Source organism: Hyperolius riggenbachi, chromosome 5 (genome assembly GCF_040937935.1).
Source record: "Hyperolius riggenbachi isolate aHypRig1 chromosome 5, aHypRig1.pri, whole genome shotgun sequence".
Lineage (NCBI taxonomy): Eukaryota > Metazoa > Chordata > Amphibia > Anura > Hyperoliidae > Hyperolius > Hyperolius riggenbachi.
This window is the reverse complement of record NC_090650.1, coordinates 286,646,058-286,666,208: the sequence shown is the minus strand read 5'-3', so window position 1 is coordinate 286,666,208 and position 20,151 is coordinate 286,646,058. Positions and strand designations below refer to the sequence as shown.

Here is a 20,151-nt window from a genome sequence, read left to right as displayed (position 1 = left end):
ATCTGGTGCTGCAATGTATGAACTCTTTAACCTGCAAGATTTGGCCTCCGACCCAAATGCTGTGGCCTGTCATGAATTGGTGGCAGTGTGTACAGTTTCCACACTTGAAGGCACCTACAGCCAGTGCTCTCTGCAGCCAGTTAGGCTCTCTCTGTTTTCCCCTGAACTCACTACTGGTAATGGCATCGCCTATGGTCCGAGCCCTCCTAAAAGAGATGAGGGGCCTACTGGCAACCACATAAGTCAAATGGGGGTTGTTCCGCAGAACATGCCAATGCCTGTACACAATACTTTTAATACAATCTGCCATTGGTGAATAATCAAAAACACAGGTAAACCTTTGTTCCTGTTTTGGTTTCTGTTGGGATTTCCAGCCTGCCCATCTCTTATTTCTTTCAAGAATCAGATTATCTCTTTCAAGGGACTGTGCTCTTTTAAAAGCTACATTGACATTTTTAAGGTCATATCCCCTACAAGTAGTCAGTCTCACAGCCAGTTCCTGACTCTGTCTCAGGAAATCATAGCGTTTGGAGTTGTTTCTCCTATGGTGTACAAATTGGCTGTAGGGGATAGATTTGATGGTATGAGCTGGGTGGTAACTAGTGTTTAATAGCACTGAATAAGTGGCAGTCGATTTCCTGTGGCCTCTGGTAAGAAGACAACCCTCCTCAATATACATCTCTAGGTCCAAAAACTCCAAACGGTGGCCACCCAACATCCCTGCAAATTGCATATTGAACCTATTGGAGTTCAAGGATTCCAGAAATAGCACTGACTGCAGCAGTTTTTATATTGGCTAAACGACCCGAATGCTGTGTACCCGATTTCAAGAACATTGCAATTCAGTTAGGACAGGAGTAGGAGCTGGTAGACTCATTAGAAATGATAGGTAACAACATAATGGAAATACTAATTGCTTGAAATTTACGGGTATCCTTACTGTAGGAGTTCCACACAGAGGAGGCAATCGTGAACAAAGGTTGTTACAACAGGAGGCCAGTATAATTTCAGTCACGAGGGCTTGTGGACCCCTTGGTCTAAAAGACAGAAATGAGCTTCACTGCTTCCTGAATAAATATAATTAAATGATAAACCCGCATATATGGATGCATTTGACTGTCCTACATGTTTTAACCATACGCAGAATATGTCCTTTTGTAAGCAATCAATGTTTTAAATAATATTTTTCTTTCTTCTGTAATCTAAAATACAATGTTTATTTGCATATTTGTGTATTTTAGGTGGCCAAATGATCATGCTAACAGCGTCTGCTGCTCTCATCTGCTAGTGACAACAACCCAATGAAAACATCCTTCTATGGTCACGTAAGCTGTGAGACCTGCAGTGATCTAGTAAAGGTAGGAGGGAAGTGTGCTCATTAAGCAGTGAGAGAGCGGCAGTACACCTTGCCAATATAACTTGCAGGCATACGGGTTTGCTATGGCAACCAATACAGCGCAATGGTTCATCATACACCGCCCTCCACTGACATTCTATGCCACGATTGGACTGTAAGGTGTGGAGACCGGCGGCTCGCTGATAGGCTAGAGCCTTCCACGTGACTGAAGTAGGAGGTGGGCGGGCGTGACGTACCATGCTGCGTGCGTTCCAAGCTGGTTACGACGAGGTGGTAAGCTGCTGTCAGACATCTACTTTCCCCCACTGCTGTAACCATTGTGTCTACCCAGCCACAATAAAGGGTATTTTATGCAGCTGTGCCCATCTCTCTCTCTATTTTTGGCTTGGAATCTATGGACTGTCTTGGAGCAATCTGCAGCTAAGCCCAATGTGGTTTTTGATCCATCCCTGCCGCATTTAGTGCCAGTTTGTTGCCTCTTTTATCCTTGAACACATTAAATGTCCATTCCACCCAAGAGTAAGATTTTACCAAACTTAGGCCCCTTTCCCACTTATCATGTCACCTTTGCTGTGTCGTACAAAATCACCATATCCCATCACAGAAGCAGTGATAATCCTGTGGGGCTATCATACTGTTTGTGGGGCAGCATGGCGGGTCCCATCGAGATGTAGTAAAAGTTGCAGTGCATCGTGCACATTTGACCCGGAAGTGAGGCATACATACGGGGGCCATTGCAGTGCGATTGAAAAACAATCGCATTGCAATGGCATGTTTGAAGTGTGAAAGGGGTCTAACAGTTCTCCTATCTTGGCTTTCTATATGGCTCTTTTTGTCTTTTTCCTAAAGTCTTTCTCTATGTAGGATATCTTTGCTGGTCAAATGCTATTTACATCCTTGATCTTCCCACTCTGTTACTGGGCTGTCAGGAGGAAAAGAAAAACATTCCATAGTGTAACAAACATTATTAGACGCTACAGTGCAAAACTGTGTAAATATAAAATGGATTGCCTTATGCTCTGCTCTGTGGTCCTTAGGTGCAGGACTCCTTTCTCCTTGTTGATAACATTTTAAAGAGCCACTGCATGTAGTTAACATTGATATACCTAATACAGTTTCATAAACGTTTACAGCATGTATTGCTTTTCAGTAATTATTGAAATAAATCATAAGTCTTTTTATTTACAAAATTCAGAAAAACATTTCCAAAAATGAATCAACATTCATAGAATAATAAAAAAATTAGACTCATTTCAAAATATTGATTCAATAATACCTGAAGAGAGTTTTCAACGCATAAAACTATTACCCTTCTTCTATGCTGAGCATGTTTACTATATTATAACCTCTTCAATGTGTGTTTGCATCTTTTTCTATACAGTTCACATGAGGAAGTGTTAACACTAATAGGAGTTAAAACATCAACCCCCCCCCCCCCCATATATCATTGCAGCATTTATTACAGATTATAGTACACAAGCCAATCAAGTGAACCATATTGTGAAAATACAAGGGGAATGTTACCACCCCTTTGAAAAAAAGAGTGTATAGAAAAGCGAAAATACTCAAGAATATGTTAATATTTAGTTTTCTAAAAGCAGCAACTGCAGAAAAAAAAAGCCACTAGGACATTAACGCAACCAGGTTTTAATAGACATTGAAAATGCCACATGTGTAGCCACATGTGTAGATTGACTAATCACAAGCAGACAAAGACAACACACTTTAGTGATCAAAGAGATAATAACGTGATAGTAAAAATGTGGTTAATTTAATTACCTGTAGCTGCAGTCTATAGTGTGTGGGAAGAATGACTAGCGTGCTAAAGGTCAGATTGGCTGAACATGCCAGGAATATGAAAAAGGTCTAGAATCGCATAGCTTATCAGATAACTGTAAAAAAGTCCATTATTCGGCTGGAAGTTGAATGAACTGTATAGGGGTTAAAGAAAGTAAAAATGTGCTTTATAGGTGAGGGGATAATATAGTGAGCAAATTACGTATTGAATTCAACCCAACTTTTTTTATTGAAAATTAATATTCTGATATAAGTCAATTTGTAATTTATAGTTACATGTTTACTTGTTACTATTTTAAAACATTTTATGTATTCTGTAACTAAAAGTTATGGCATGGAAATGTTTAAAAAAAAATTGTGTACAATTTTATTATATTTTATCAGTTTGTGTTGGACTTACAGGGACAACAAATGATGATTTGCATATTCAGCAGTGATGCATCGGGGGAGATATCATATACTCACTCCAATCTGAATAATCGCAAATACCTTCTGTTTTAAGAAGGCAAACTTTTGTTTTGCATAAAATTTTAGTAAGAGGGCCTTTGTAGCCCCTTACACACTCCTAGCAGTTCTGGTTCACCATGAGCATGCTGGGTAATCTGTAACTCTAAATAGAGATGGGCCGAACGGTTCCAGGCGAACTTTGGGTGGTTCGCGATCGCCAGCGAAGACGAACTTTTGCGGAAGTTCGGTTCGCCCCCATAATGCTCCATTACGGTTAACTTTGACCCTCTACATCACAGTCAGAAGGCACATTGTCGCCAATCAGACTACACTCACTCCTGGAGCCCCCCCTCCTAATAAAAGGCAAGGGTCTCTGGCCGTTTTACTCACTGATCTGCCTACAGTAATTAGTGAAGGGACAGCTGCTGACAGACTCTGCTAGGGGAAGCTTAGTTAGGCTCTTGTAGGCTTGTTAGCTTGCACCTGGCTGATTGTTGTTCCTTATATAGCACCACACAACAGCTCCTTCCTCTCCAGAGGAGGAGGATCTTGTCTTCCAGGGATTTGTAGGATGTCAAAAGCACGCTCACATACATTGGCCAGGAATCAAACCCAGGTCAACTGCTTGGAGGGCAGCTATGCTCACCACTATACCACCAATACTACAGGCTGAAGCCAGCCTAGCTGGCCTGAGAAGGATGAAAAGCTAGGTGGCCATGCAACCATTCCTGATAACCTAAAGCTTACTTGTGTCTTACAACACATTGACTTAAGACTTTACCAAATCCAATGCTCCAATATGGGGAAACTTCTCTGTTTGCTGTTTTTCTTTTCTTTTTTTTTAAGTGTGGTGTCACAGTTCACTCATCTCTTCAACTACAAGAAAGGCCCAGGAGTAGTCTTAGCTACTGTAATATCTTTGTTACGGCAGGGACCTTATTACACTTTCTCTTACAGGGCTATGGAAACCGTTTTGCCCATGTGGTAAAGCAAGGTGTAAAAAATAAAGTACACCAAGCAGAGGATGGTTTTGATCGATCAAACTCTGGGTTATGGGCCCAGCACACTTCTGCTGCGCCACTCTGCAGTCTGCTTACATTCGTATACAATCTTCAAGTTTAACCACTTGAGGACCCACCCTTTACCCCCCCTTAAGGACCAGCGCTGTTTCAGCTGATCTGTGCTGGGTGGGCTCTGAAGCCCCCAGCACAGATCAGCGTGCAGGCAGAGCGACCAGATCGCCCCCCTTTTTTCCCCACTAGGGGGATGATGTGCTGGGGGGGTCTGATCGCTCCTGCCTGCCGGGTGTTGCGGGGGGGGCACCTCAAAGCCCCCCTCCGCGGCGAAATCCTCCCCCTCCCTCTCCTACCTGGCCCCCCTGGAGATCCGGGCTGCACAGGACGCTATCCGTCCTGTGCAGCCAGTGACAGGCTGTCTTCTGTCACATGGCGGCGATCCACGGCCGCTGATTGGCCGGGGATCGCCGATCTGCCTTATGGCGCTGCTGCGCAGCAGCGCCGTACAATGTAAACAAAGCGGATTATTTCCGCTTGTGTTTACATTTAGCCTGCGAGCCGCCATCGGCGGCCCGCAGGCTATTCACGGAGCCCCCCGCCGTGAATTGACAGGAAGCAGCCGCTCGCACGAGCGGCTGCTTCCTGATTAATCAGCCTGCAGCTGGCGACGCAATACTGCGTCGCTGGTCCTGCAGCTGCCACTTTGCTGACGCACGGTATAAGCGTGCGGTCGGCAAGTGGTTAAGAAGGGTACATTAGTTGAAATAGTTACACTACAATCTATGTTACAGCCATAGCCCCTTAAGAGAAAGTGTCATTAGGGCCTTGCTGTAACATAGATTGTAGTGTAACTATTTCAACTAATGTACCCTTCTTAAACTTAAAGATTGTTTACAAATGTAAGCAGAGTGGCGCAGCGGAAGTGTGCTGGGCCCATAACCGAGAGGTTGATGGATCAAAACCCTCCTCTGCTAGGTGTACTTTATTTTCTTACACCTTGCTTTGCCACATGGGCCAATCGGCGGCCATAGCCTCTTAAGTAGAGTTGAGCCGAAATTTTCGTAACTTCGCATTACTAAAATTACGCATGCGAAATTTGCTATTACGATGCGAAATTGCGGTAGCGTAATTGCCATTAAAATCGTAATTGAAAATACCGTAAGCGTAATTTTCAACGCGTAATTTCGCGTTTCGTTCATGCCGTAATTTCGCATTAAACGCTACCGTAATTTCGCGTTAAACCGTAACGCTCCGTATAATATAAAAAAGCCGCCGACTTTAAGGGTTAATAGCAAAGCCCCCTTAAATGCTAAGAGCCTCAAATTTGGAGAATATATTAAGGAGATCAGGAGGAATAAGAGGAAAAAATTTTTTTCAAAAAGACCTTATAGTTTTTGAGAAAATCGATGTTACAGTTTCAAAGGAAAAATTTAAACATTTAAAAACCCGCCGACTTTAACGGTTAATAGCAAAGCCTGCTTAAAGTTTAGGAACACCAAATTCCCAGAGTATATTAAGGGGATCAGTGGGAATAAGAGGAAAATTATTTTTTTTCAAAAAGACCTTATAGTTTTTAAGAAAATCGTTTTTTAAGTTTCAAGGGGCGAAAATGTCTTTTAAATGCGGAAAATGTCAGGTTTTTTTGCACAGGTAACAATGGTGTATTATTTTCATAGATTCCCCCAAGTGGGAAGAGTTTTACCTACTTCGTTCTGAGTGTGGGAAATATAAAAAAAAAACGACGTGGGGTCCCCCCTCCCAGACCTCTTTAACCCCTTGTCCCCCATGCAGGCTGGGATAGCCAGAATGCGGAGCACCGGCCGCGTGGGGCTCCGCACCCTGACTATACCAGCCCGCATGGTCCATGGATTGGGGGGTCTCGGAAGGGGAGGGGCAGCCAAGCTTTCCCCTCCCCCTCCGAGCCCTTGTCCAATCCAAGGACAAGGGGCTCTTCTCCACCTCCGATGGGCGGTGGAGGTGGAGGCCGCGATTTCCTGGGGGGGGGGTTCATGGTGGAATCTGGGAGTCCCCTTTAAAAAGGGGTCCCCCAGATGCCCACCCCCCCTCCCAGGAGAAATGAGTATAGAGGTACTTGTACCCCTTACCCATTTCCTTTAAGAGTTAAAGTAAATAAACACACAGACACTTAGAAAAAGTATTTTAATTGAACAAAAAACATAACCACGAAAAAAGTCCTTTAATATTCTTAATTAACCATTAATACCTGTCCCTTTAAATAAATGATCCCTCGCAATATCCTCGGAAATGTTCTATCAGTTACAATGTAACAAAGTTATTACAATGTAACAACTTTGTTACATTGTAACTACGCCGCACCCGACGTCACTCGCCGCCGCGTCTGTGCTGCACGGACCCGACAGAGCTCTGAGCTATAGCTCAGAGCTCTCTAAGCATCTTTGTATTTGGGCTCCAAGGAGCCCCATTGGTCCTTAGCAGACCAATGGGGTTCCTTCTGATTTAAAGGGGGGACCCCACGTCGTTTTTTTTTTATATTTCCCACACTCAGAACGAAGTAAGTAAAACTCTTCCACTTGGGGGAATCTATGAAAATAATACACTATTGTTACCTGTGCGAAAAAAAAATGACATTTTCCGCATTTAAAAGACATTTTCGCCCTTGAAACTTAAAAATCGATTTTCTCAAAAACTATAAGGTCTTTTTGAAAATGTTTTTTTCCTCTTATTCCCACTGATCCCCTTAATATACCCTGGGAATTTGGTGTTCCTAAACTTTAAGCAGGCTTTGCTATTAACCGTTAAAGTCGGCGGGTTTTTAAATGTTTACATTTTTCCTTTGAAACTTTAACATCGATTTTCTCAAAAACTATAAGGTCTTTTTGAAAAAAAAAATTTTCCTCTTATTCCTCCTGATCTCCTTAATATATTCTCCAAATTTGAGGCTCTTAGCATTTAAAGGGGCTTTGCTATTAACCCTTAAAGTCGGCAGCTACCTAACATTGATACATGCGTCAACTTTCCGCTTGGGAGCATGGCCATACGCATTAATTTCGTAATACCGACTGTAATGCGAAAATTACGCGAAAATTACGCTTACGCGAAATTTCGCGAAATCCTTGTTCATTACGATTATGTACTTACGGCCATAATCGTAATTACACTAATTACGCGAAATTTCGCGAAATCGTAATTAGGTCATTACGCTCATCTCTACTCTTAAGAGAAAGTGTCATTAGGGCCTTGCTGTAACATAGATTGTAGTGTAACTATTTCAACTAATGTACCCTTCTTAAACTTGAAGATTGTATACAAATGTAAGCAGAGTGGTGCAGTGGAAGTGTGCTTGGCCCATAATAACCCAGAGGTTGATGGATCAAAACCATCCTCTGCTAGGTGTACTTTATTTTTTTACACCTTGCTTTACCACATGGGTCAATAGGCGGCCATAGCCTCTTAAGAGAAAGTGTCATTAGGGCCTTTCTGTAACATAGATTGTAGTGTAACTATTTCAACTAATGTACCCTTCTTAAACTTAAAGATTGTATACAAATGTAAGCAGACTGCAGAGTGGTGCAGCAGAAGTGTGTTGGGCCCATAACCCAGAGGTTGATGGATCGATACCATCCTCTGCTAGGCATGATTTCATTTTTGCACCTCGCTTTATCGCATGGGCAAAACGGTTTCCATAGCCCTGTAAGAGAAAGTGTAATAAGGGCCCTGCCGTAACATAGATATTACAGTAGCTAAGACTACTCCTGGGCCTTTCTTGTAGTTGAAGAGATGAGAGAATTGTGACACCACATTTAAAAAAAAAGAAAAGAAAAACAGCAAACAGAGAAGTTCCCCCATATTGGAGCATTGGATTTGGTAAAGTCTTAAGCCAATGTGTTGTAAGACACAAGTAAGTTTAGGTTAGCAGGAATGGTTGCATGGCCACCTAGCTTTTCATCCTTCCCAGGCCAGCTAGGCTGGCTTCAGCCTGTAGTGTTGGTGGTGTAGTGGTGAGCATAGCTGCCCTCCAAGCAGTTGACCTAGGTTTGATTCCTGGCTAATGTATGTGAGCATGCTTTTGACATCCTACAAATCCCTGGAAGACAAGAGGAGGGGGAGGAGAGGAGATTACACTTCCTTATTGATGTATACACATACAAGATGTTTTAAAGCAGTTTAGGCCTGCAATTCAACATTCAATGGGATTTATGACCTTAAAAAAGTGGTTTGCGTCAAATCTAGGTTTTTTACAGAGACTTTTGACATGTATCCAACTCAACCATGTCTCCGTCCAGGTATTAGATCCCTTGAAACATCTTTTCCATCATTTTTCTGGCCAGTATAATTTTTTCAAAATTTACTTTTGCGGTAGGTTCGCGAACCGAAAATCGGAAGTTCGGTCCATCTCTAACTCTAAATACATGCAGGGAGTCTTTAACATGAAAACTGACTATTTCCCTTTGAAATTTCTAGGGACAGAGTACTAAACTGGGTACATGTATGTAGAATATATGCTGTTGCCCACTCCAGAGGATGCCAGAACATTTGAGGACAATAATACATTTCCAAGGGCTTCTTTTCTCAGTGTCCATGGGGTGGAGCAATACAATTGATTTTACATTAGCGCTTTGAGTATATTCAATGTTGTGTGCTGCAGCTATTAAATAAAATTGCTTGCAAAATGAAAGGCATTTTTTTTCCTCTCTACAGCCCTGTAACAGAGTGGGAGGATTGAGAATGGAAATAATGTGTGACTTGACTCTCTTACACAGAGCAAGACTGAAGGAACAGGTTGGAGAGAGCCATATAGGAAGTCTAAGCAGGGACGCTGCCATACTGGAAATTGCTCATTGTTCTTCGTGAGAAGATTTGCGGAATTGCTATTCAGTGTTCACCAGTCATGGGTCCATAAAATGCCTGTATGATGCAGTACCCTGTGCAGGTATTGTACTACTGGTTGCCTGTTTAATTATTAGTAAATGAGGAATCTATGGGTTATTTAAATATTGGTGGATGGGGCAACTGTGTGTGCATATTTGGGGACTATATTGGCAATTCCTAAGTGTGCTATATACATTATGGTGATTATGTAAGGACTGTATATAGTACTGTGGAGTATATTCTATAATCAGTTCTAGGAACCACTTTCACTGTTCCAAGGGGGTTCTATTGAGGCTTCTATTTAAATATATAGTGCACTTACTTTTCATTATAAATTGATACAAACAGTTGTGATATGCATTAAAGAGACACTGAAGCGAAAAAAAAAATGATGATATTATGATTTGTGTGTGTAGCACAGCTAAGAAATAAAACATTAAGATCAGATACATCAGTGTAATTGTTTCCAGTACAGTTATGCTGGATACACACCATGCGTTTTCGCGTTTGATGCGGCCGTCGATTCGCGTCGATTCGATTATTTCCGAACATTTCTGAACGAATTTTCGATGATTTTTAGGTCAAATGCCATGTAAAGTATGGCAAATCGACCTAACGATCCATCGAAGCTTGAATCGGACATGTCGGAAATAATCGAATCGACGCGAATCGACGGCCGCATCGAACGCAAAAACGCATGGTGTGTATCCAGCAGAAGAGTTCAGAAACTCCAGTTGTTATCTCTATGCAAACAAGCCATTAAGCTCTCTGACTAAGTTAGTCCTGGAGAGGGCTGTTATCTGACTTTTATTATCTCAACTGTTCCTGGACTATTTACTTTTCCTCTGCTAGAGGAGAGGTCATTACTTCACAGACTGCTCTGAAAGACTCATTTTGAATGCTGAGTGTTGTGTAATTTGCACATATTATAGAATGATACAATGTTAGAAAAAACACTATATACCTGAAAATAAAAGTATGAGAATATTTCTTTGCTGCTAAACTTCTAGTAATTATTCATAGTACACAACCAATTCACTATATCATATATTTTTTTCGCTTCAGTGTCTCTTTAAAGGCTTGTATCACTACAAATTGATAATTGTCAGAGATGCTTGCAATGGTGAGCTATTGCTTTGTTTCTATGTAGACAGTGGCGTAGCTAGAGATCATGGGGCCCCATAGCAAGACTTTCATGGGGCCGGTAGATCTAGGCACTCTTAAGCAATACCACCTGCCCCTACCCTATGGATATGAGTTAACTGGGCAATTTACATTCTTATGCAATTAACACTGCACTTAGTTCATGGACACTGAGACAAAGAGGGTGGAGGCCCACAAGAAAGTTAATGATGAATAAATTAACCTCCTTGGCGGTAACCCCAAATGTAGTTCGGGGTAAGCCGCACAGGAGGTTTCCTCCGGCCCTGCTGGGCCGATTTGTTTAATTTTTTTTTGCTGCACGCAGCTAGCACTTTGCTAGCTGCGCCAGCACACCGATCGCCGCCACCCCGCGCTCGATCGCCGCTATCCATCGCGCCGCGCCCCCCCCCAGACCCCATGCGCTGCCTGGCCAAACAGTGCCAAAAAACTGCTGCGCTGCCTCCTGGCGGAATTTTTTAGACCGCCAGGGGGGTTAAGTACCACCTGGGCCCCCTATGCTCCAAGGCCCCATAGCAGCTTGCTATGTCTGCTATGGCTATTGCCACGCCCTTGTGTGCAGATGCATTTATTTTTATTTATTTATATATTGTATTTATAAAGCACCAACATATTACGCAGCGCTGGGCATTAGTTTAGGTTACAGACAATATTTAGGGGTGACATACAGCAAAATGACAATACAGGAATACAAGAAAGACCAGATCATGCTGCACAGTATGAGTACAAGGTAATGCTTAGTCAGTCACTGGAGGGAAGCATGGAGAATAGAGGCAAGTTAGGTTCACTCAGATGCATAGCATGGGTTCACATATATGTGTTTTAATTTAGTATAGTAGAAGGATAATCCCACAGTCTTGCCAGTATGGCCAACATTTTTACAGTAAGGAGATCCAAGGCTGAATGTAGTAGGTGACACCACTTTTGCTGTAGATGTAGATCAATGGTGTAAAGGCAGTCACCTCTAGTTATTTGCAGCAATATATTGCAACAGGAAAAGAACCAATGTTGGCATTTCAAGACCTCACAGGATCTCTATAACGGCATGATATTCTAAACAATGATCTGGAAGGCTGCCAAAATGTCTGCCATCCGGACTGTTAACACTGCTTTAGAGCAAATTCTCTGAGGTGTATTCACCCATCCAAGCTTCAACTGTTTCAGAAGCATTATGGTAGCCTGCTAGATCATTGACTTGAACACCATGTTTTGATAAATAGGTTCTGTCAAGTCTAGAAACATTGGCATTAGTTATTTTCCTGTTACAATAAATTACTACAAATATAAGGGGGCAGGGGTTGGCTACTCTATTTAACTTACTATAGCACGCTGACAACGGTTATCCTGTTTTTGTGATCTATGCTTTAAAGGGGTTTCATGAATGTCCTGTTCTTCAAGATGTCCTGGCGATTGGCTGTCATAGGCTGTCATAGGCTTCTGCCTATGAGAGCCGATCACTCTCTAATGTCCCAAAGGGACAGCCATGTGAAACACGTACAGACTGAAGGCGGGGCAGAGCTCCGCCTCTCAAGCAGGAGATGCGCACACAACTTGTGTGCAATCTCCTGCAGTAGCCGGCCCCAGAACTTGATGCCAATTGGCATCAGGCGGTCCTGGGGCTGCTGCCGCGGCCACGCCCTTTGGCGTGGGGCGGTCTTTAGGTAGTTAATGTTCTTATAAGTTTTTGATTTTCTTTTCCCCATCTTGATTCCCCACTTGGCAGCTTGAAAGCTATCCCCTATTTTTAGTAATACTAAATTAGACAATATATGAATACACCATATTTTTTGGACTATAAGATGCTCCAGACCATAAGATGCACCTAGGTTTAGAGGACAAAGACCAGGGGAAAAAATATATACTAAACCTGGTGCATCCGTGGTGAAGGGGCATCTTGTGGCTTTTGCCCCCTTTGTACCTCATGCCCCCTTGTACCTTTTGTGTCTCCCTGTGTCCTCCTCTGTCCCCATGTGTCCGCTTCTGTCCTCCTTATGTCCTCCTTTATGTCCCTTTGTGTACCCCCGTGTCCTCCTCTGGGCACAGTACAGAGAGTCCCCAACATTGCGGCGAATTGGAGGTACGTATTGGCAGGCGTTTTTCTCACTTTTTTTCATCACTTTTGGGGGAGAAAAAGTGAGCCTTATAGTCCAAAAAGTACAGTAATTAACATTAAACTCATAAAACTATTTTACCATGGGTATTTAATGTTACTGAATCATTATGTTAAAGAGGAATGCTAGTGAATACAATTTATATTGAATAACATTGTGTATTGTTTTAAAGAGAGCCTGAGGTTGGCTCAAAAAATAAAAAAGTAGGCTACCTAGTCTGCAGGGCTGAGTGGATCAGGTAGCCGCAAAAACTGCTGCTCCCCACCGCTTCTGTGGGCTGCAATGGCCCACTTTCACTTGCGTGACCCCTGGGTCACAATGCTGCACTGAGAGACTGTGTTGTCTCTCATAGCATGCAGGGAGCCGGGGGAGAGGCAGGAGGCGTGGCCAGGGGAGAGAGCTGCCCAATGGCAGCTCAGGAAATCCTGTAGAAACGCCCCTGGTGGGTGTTTTAAACAGGGAACTCCTCTCCCCTGTTTTTACCTCTGAGTTAGTGACAAATCTTGTCACTAAACTCAGGGGGCTTTAGCGCGGCGGTGGGGGGTGCAGAGAGCGGCGGTTGGGGACACAGAGCCATGTATTTAGGCAGAGAACATGGCTCTGTGTCCCATCTGCCCCCCCCCCAAAAAAAAAAAATCCAATTCAGGTTCTCTTTAAGTTTTACTTTATACATTATTTATCTCAATAAACAAAGGATAGATGATTTTTTTTTTCAAACTAACTATGTAACAGTAGGCAACATTTTTACTGCTGGCAAGGTGCTTCACTGTTTATTGTTAAGCGAGCAAAAACAACATCTGGGCCCATATGCAATTAACTTGTTCTCCTGCGTTTTCTCCTAGATGATATTTTCTCAACTTGTCAACATATTGGGCCATATGCAATTCACTTTTTCACCTGTGTTTTCTCCTAGGTGATGTTTTTAAACTTGTCAATAAAATGCCCTTTAAGCCCCCAGAAGGCAAGAAAATGATTAAAATAATTTTGATAGTACTTTTTCACCAACTTTTTGGTGCTTTTTCAGTTGAAAAGTACTGGAAAGTTATTTAAAATTTATTGAAAAATTATCTCCTAGGTGAAAACTCAGGTGAAAAAGAGAATTGCATATGGCCCATTGCCTTTTAAACCACGAGCAAGTGAGAAAATACTCAAAATAATTTTAATAGTACTGTTCAACTAGTTTTTAGTACTTTTTCAGTTGTAAAGTGCTAAAAAGTTTTGTTTTTTTGCAAAGTTGAAAAATAATATCCTAGGAGAAAACTCAGGAGAAAAAGAAAATTGGGTATGGGCCCTGGTGTCTCAGAGTTTTCTGGGGCAGGATGCTGCAACATTCTAGAATAGGCTAAGCATCATTTGGAGGATGGGGTTACAAACCCATGGTCTTGCCCATGGGGTCTGGCCAGCTGCGTTTGCCCTTATTGTGCTTCCAGTCACCACGAGCATGCAGCACCCCCTCCCTCTTGCATAGCATATTTATCCAGTGTTATAGACAAGGTGCTCATCAACACTCTTAATGTTATGTAAAGTGGGGCTAATATAACTCAGAAGATGAAGTCCTATGCTGGTCGGCTCGGCTCTGAATTCCATGGAGAATACCAGCCTCTATGGTGGATAAATGGTTAAACATTTTGGTTGACGACACTATTTTTAAATTTCATTTGAATGTATTTAAAAAAAAATCTCTTTTTGCAAAAAATGATAACATTGCAAGAATGTTTTATTAACACTTTTCCTGATAAAAATACATGTGTGAAAATCTTTTTCTGGTGATTGATTATTTTTGTGAATGAACCTCCCCAAACAGTAAATAGTTTTGCACTTCTATGGAACATGCTATATTTGTATAAGTTAATTTAGGCAAGGGGAAAAAAACATTTCTTAATACTAGTTTTATATGTTCATGCAATACAAGGCTAGTCAGTGTCCCTCTTTTTGGCTCACGTGCACATGTGGTCACATGTGAAGGAAGCTAGGCAGAATATGATAGTGTAGGGAGGGGTGGTTGGGTGGTTGCAAACTGTATGACATGTTTAGAGCTCTCCATTAACCAGCAGTATCTCCACAGGGATTGGCCAACATTTAATGTCTGATGAGCAGACATGTGCTTTTATAGGTCTTCAGTATATGCACTACTAAAATCCCTAGGACCATTATAGCAGAGCAAGGTATAATGAAAAATAACATTAAAGAGACTATACAGTTTAAAATTCAAATTGTGTCTATCATGTTAAAAGTCATAATGACTTGCCAGGTCTTTGCAACTTGCTGACTGGGTATATGTACTGGCTTCCAGTGCTTAGCCCTGCCCCCTTGCAAAGGAGCGCTATGGCACTCTCTGTATCGTAGATAGAGAGTGTCATTGAAGTGTCACACCGTGTCTCTGCAAGGGGCGTGGCTAAGCACTGGAAGCGGTCTCACACCGGGCGAGTTTTAAAGATAAGATCTGGTAAATTATTGCAACTTTTTTGAGAACATGATAGACACAATCAGTGGTATAACTAGATATCCCCGGGCCCCCCCCTGCAAAAAAAATCTGGGCCCTCCCTGCAAAAAAAAGGGGTCACAGCATAAGAGGAGAGCGTGGCTGCAGATCGGTGGGGAGGGGGGACATTCCCCCCTCCCTCCCTCACCTTGGGCTCTCCTCTCAGCACTCCCCTCCTGCAATCTTTAGTGACAGCAGGCAGCAGCAGCGGCAGCAAGATGACACAGCTCTTAGACATCAGAGACCTCCGGGGCGAAGAAGGTATGTGTTATTATGCCGCCGCTGCTGCTGCCTGCAGTCACTAAAGATTGCAGGAGGGGAGTGCTGAGAGGAGAGCCCAAGGTGAGGGAGGGGGGGAATGTCCCCCCTCCCCACCGATCTGCAGCCACGCTTTCCTCTTATGCTGCGATCCCTCCTGCCCCCCAAAACGGCCCAGAGCGGGGGCAGGGGTCGCATCCCCTATTGTTACGCCAGTGGACACAATTTAAATTTTAGAGTGTATCTTTTACCATTCATGATTTCGCAGTGAAAATACCTTTTTTCTTAAAGTGTACCCCTCCTCACCCCACCCCTCGTAGTTGCCTATTCTTAATTTAAAAGGCACTGTAGCAACATATAGTAGAATGTAGTAAGTTATTCAGGATACCCACTTTTATGTTAATCATCTTCGCTTCAACCTCAGAAACATTTCCTATTGGTATATTTTGCTGTATATTGGTATGTAGTTCTGCCCTCCCAGTGATGTCACAGCGTAGGTTGTTTAGCTATGTGGAATTATCCTCCCAGAGCATTTTGGGATACAAGGTATTTTTCTACTTTGGAACACTTTGGAACAGAGAGTATGCAAACATTTTTCAGACCTGCATCTAAAAGTACCAAAGATGTCACCACCCGTGATAAGTTTCAGAATGTAAATGTGGATGAGGATATGGAGAGGAAAAAGTTTACAATAGGCAAAAACTAAATAATTTATAAAGCAATATTTTAAAAATAAGCAATTTTATCCATTACTCTATTTTCAGCACAGCTCCTCTTTAAAGAAAGGTTAAATCCTCACCATTCTTTAATATGAATGAAATGTCAGAATTTCTGCTACAGTTTCAATCTTTATGGGAACATTTGTGTGAGAATTTTAGGCATATGATGCTTGAATTTTCAGTCCAGATCACAGAAGATGTGATTAAATAGCATTAGATACACCAGTGTGGACTGGTGTGGCTGTTTAGCTTTGCGGAATTCTTTTCCTAGAGCATTCTGGGAGATCAGTTATTTTTTTTCTACTGGCTTTAGAACACTGAGTATACAATTATTCTGCAGAGCTGCAGCTGACAGTACTAAAGATGTAACCACCCATGAAAGATTTCAGAATGTAAATCAGGGTAAGGAAATATTTTACAACGGGAAAACACTGACTAAATAATTTATATTGTAATATTGTAAAAAAAAAAAAAAGAAAACAGATTTATCCAATATTTTTTTTTTCAGTGCAGATTCTCTGCAAAGAATGAAAATTTGAAAATTTGGAATATGATGCAACTAGGAACATTTATTAGAGGTGACTGTCGCTGGTGTCTATTGTCACATTTGCAGCTCTGTTCTGCAAAGCAGTTACAGTAAAACACCTCACCGTAGCTCCTAGATTTGCAGAAGGAGAGACCACCTTCAGAGTACAGCTGGAATTGTAAGCTGTCTGCCTCTGCTGTTAGAAATATGTGGAGAAATTACCTATCATTCCCTGTAGAGACATCTAGTAACCATCCCAGTCCTGCTTTTTAGTTTGGTGATAATATGCTCCTATCAGTTTTAATAGGCCCATGCAGGATTCAGAAGGTATTATGGATTGTACAGCAAGCATATTGTCATTAAATTAAATTTTCAGAACATTCCCCAGCTCATCACAAATACCACAGAGAGTAATCATAATCGGTTCTGAACACATGTGTAATTGCCTTCAGCTGGCGTTTTTTACAGTTGACATTGTTCAGCAGTGATAAGGTGATTGGTGATTTGAATACACAGCTTGTTTCATAGCTGCCGTAATTGAAATATGGTATGTGTGAATGGAAGATTACATTAAGACTTAGGATAATCACCTGACATGAGAGTAATTGAGTCTACAATCTGCCACTGAGTCTCTCAGGGAGGGCTGAAATGAAAAGAAGACATTAGTAGATTATACCACTGCTGGCTCTGCTCTGTGCTAGAGTGCCAGGTTGGCATTCCAGTACTGCAGGCTATGTGTGGATGCCGTCTAGGGCGCCATAAATGAAAAGAAAAGAGGGAAAAAAACAGTTGATAAGAAAAGTTTAACTTTACCCCAGGGATAATGTGTTCTGTGGAACTGTGTACTACTTAAACTAATTTTGTCATATTTGGCACATTTTCTACAATTGCATGAATATGCAATGACATTTTTTTAGCTTTAGAATTACACTAAAAATTCTTTTTTTATGATTACTATTATTATCGATGTTCCTGTAGCAATTAATATTATTATTAGTTTCCATAGTAGTAGTATTTGTTTTAGTAGTTTCGAATGACATGAAGTAGGAGACCATAGCAACTTGTACATGATGATCTGACTATATTAAGCTGCTGAAAGAAAACATTAGATTGGCTGCTATGACATGGCATTAAAGATATTTGGACTGATTTATCCATTACTACAGACTCACTACAATTTAAGCAACTTCTCTAAGGCAGGATATCTGCATTTAAATCCGTACTGTTTTATCAATCACATCATAGTTCGACACCTACCCACTGCATTTCCTCAAGATATTTTGGATAGCCAGAATCAACATAATCTAAATTGCCTGTAGAACCTATGTAAAGGCTAATATTTTAATTTCTTATTGTAAAACTAAGCCTAAATGTGTTTTCTTAGTTTTGAACAGAGTAGAAAAAAAAGTTAAAATATTAGATTTATTTTAATCCATTTCTTTGTTGTTTATTTTGCAATTTTATTTTTTTTGTTTATTTTGTTGTTTATTTTTGTTGTTTGTGTACCTAGTGAACAACATTTTTTATGTCCTGCTCTTAGTAATCCTATCACCAGGTAAGAAACCTTGAAACTATTTCTCATTATAGTCATTTTTCTTCCTACTGGCTGTATCTCCACTGCTGTTTGAAATAGTTTCATGTTTTCAGTATCACTTGGAAGTGGGATTAACCCTTCATCTTGCTAACCAAAATTTTTAAGATCCTTTTTAAGTTTTTTTTTTTTTTACAGTGAGGCCCCATTTCCACTGTGAGGGTATGTATTTGCAAGACATAGCATCTTGCTGGGATGCAAGATCACATCTGAATCCCTCTTGCCTTGCCATGCATGGCTATAGGGATTTGCATGTGTGACCCAATTTTATGCTGGCTGCATGCCACACATTTTTCTCCTCATACGCAAATTGGGATGCAGCCTATTGATTTCAATATGTTGTACAGTCGCACATAAATCTGTGTGTGGGGAATCAGATTCAAATTGCATAAGTGGAAAACCAACCTAAATGAATTTGGATAATATGACTTTCAATACTATTAGAAATTATTTTCTTTAGATCCTGCAACTATTGTTCTCCAACCATTATACACATAATCTGTGAAGTCTGCAGGGTATATGACAAAGTCCCTTGCACACAGCATTAAATAGGAATAACTTAAACCCTTGAAGAATAATCTATACATTGTTTGTTGTTAAGAATCTATAGTGGTCAACAATTACAAACTATTAATAGATGTCGTGAGTAACTCCACTTCATCTAGATAAGTGCCAGACAGCTATTTGAAAGGCATGTAAGCATGTTGATGGTGTTTAATTGTCCAAAACTAAATCATTGCATTGCCTTTTCCCCCAGAAGGTAAGTCTTCTTAAACTCCTTTTTAGACTGTAAATATTTTATCCAAAAAAGTACCTCCTGTTTACAGAATTCTTACCTTATTCTTCATTTGAGTAAAGTTTTGCCATCTCAAATTGAAATATCTAGATGTGCAAGTTGCAACCTTACACCTGAGACCACCAGGATACTTGTATGGAGTAAAGTTCATCTCCACTCATCCGGTGATCAGCTATCTGTAGACCTCACTTAAGATCATCACATTGAACACATACATTATCTGACATTGGGCTTGCTCCAAATCACTTTTTTTTCTAAGTTTTCTCAATTCTTATCAATAAAAGGCACCTACTTTTTGGTACCTTTTCAATGCTAGAGTGCTGAACATTTATTTTAAAAAGTAGATGAAAACTTAAGAAAAAAAGTGAGATGGATCAGGCCCATTGTGTTTTTCCATTCAGAAAGTTCTGTGCAGGAAAAAAAAGCTGTGCAGTTTTAAGGCAAGTTTACCATCACATTTGGGTCAGAAAAAGGTGAAGGCACAAGCCTTCTTTACAAGCCCCTCCTCTATTGAATACAATGTAGTGGAGTTTTTCTTTTGGCGGGCTTGCCAGTGTGATAGGTTGTAGTCCAGACTTGTGTGCAAGAAGAAGAAGAAGGAATAACTGGGATATAAAGTTGCACACACATGCATAATAACTGTAGATCCAGTGTGTGAGATCTCTAAGTGACTGTTGAGGGCTGATTAAAAACATTAGAATATTGGCTAAGATGTCACCAAATGACCACATCAGCTGATTTCCATCTAGCATTAGTACCAGACTCAACTGAAGGGTGGTTAGGCAGGGCTGTGTAGTTGCGCTCTCTTTTCCTTTAGTTTGTGCTGGGTTTGCACTTACATAGCTTTATTTTCGCAGTCAAACACACAATGGTGGTTCTACAGGTACACAAGGCACTGTACAGACTTCCAAAATTTAAGGCTAAAAGGTTTTAGTTTGTTATACTATAATTTCTGGATTTCATGTGTGTATTTTTGCATGTCAATGATTTTCTTGTAGTGCCCCTTTAAAATATATAAAATGGCTAATTTATATAGCAC

At 41.1% G+C, this 20,151-nt stretch overlaps 1 long non-coding RNA gene across 2 annotated transcripts in view; it reads left to right on the top strand.

The window, feature by feature from the left end:
* LOC137517672 (uncharacterized) overlaps positions 1-20,151 on the top strand; it is a 75,021-nt gene that overhangs the window by 16,707 nt on the left and 38,163 nt on the right. The window contains exons 2-3 of one of the 2 annotated variants that reach the window (XR_011020620.1): positions 1,242-1,358; positions 9,360-9,529. This is a non-coding gene — a long non-coding RNA (uncharacterized lncRNA). Of the gene's footprint in view, positions 1-1,241; positions 1,359-9,297; positions 9,530-20,151 lie in introns of both variants that reach the window. The other variant, XR_011020618.1, reaches the window with a different exon arrangement.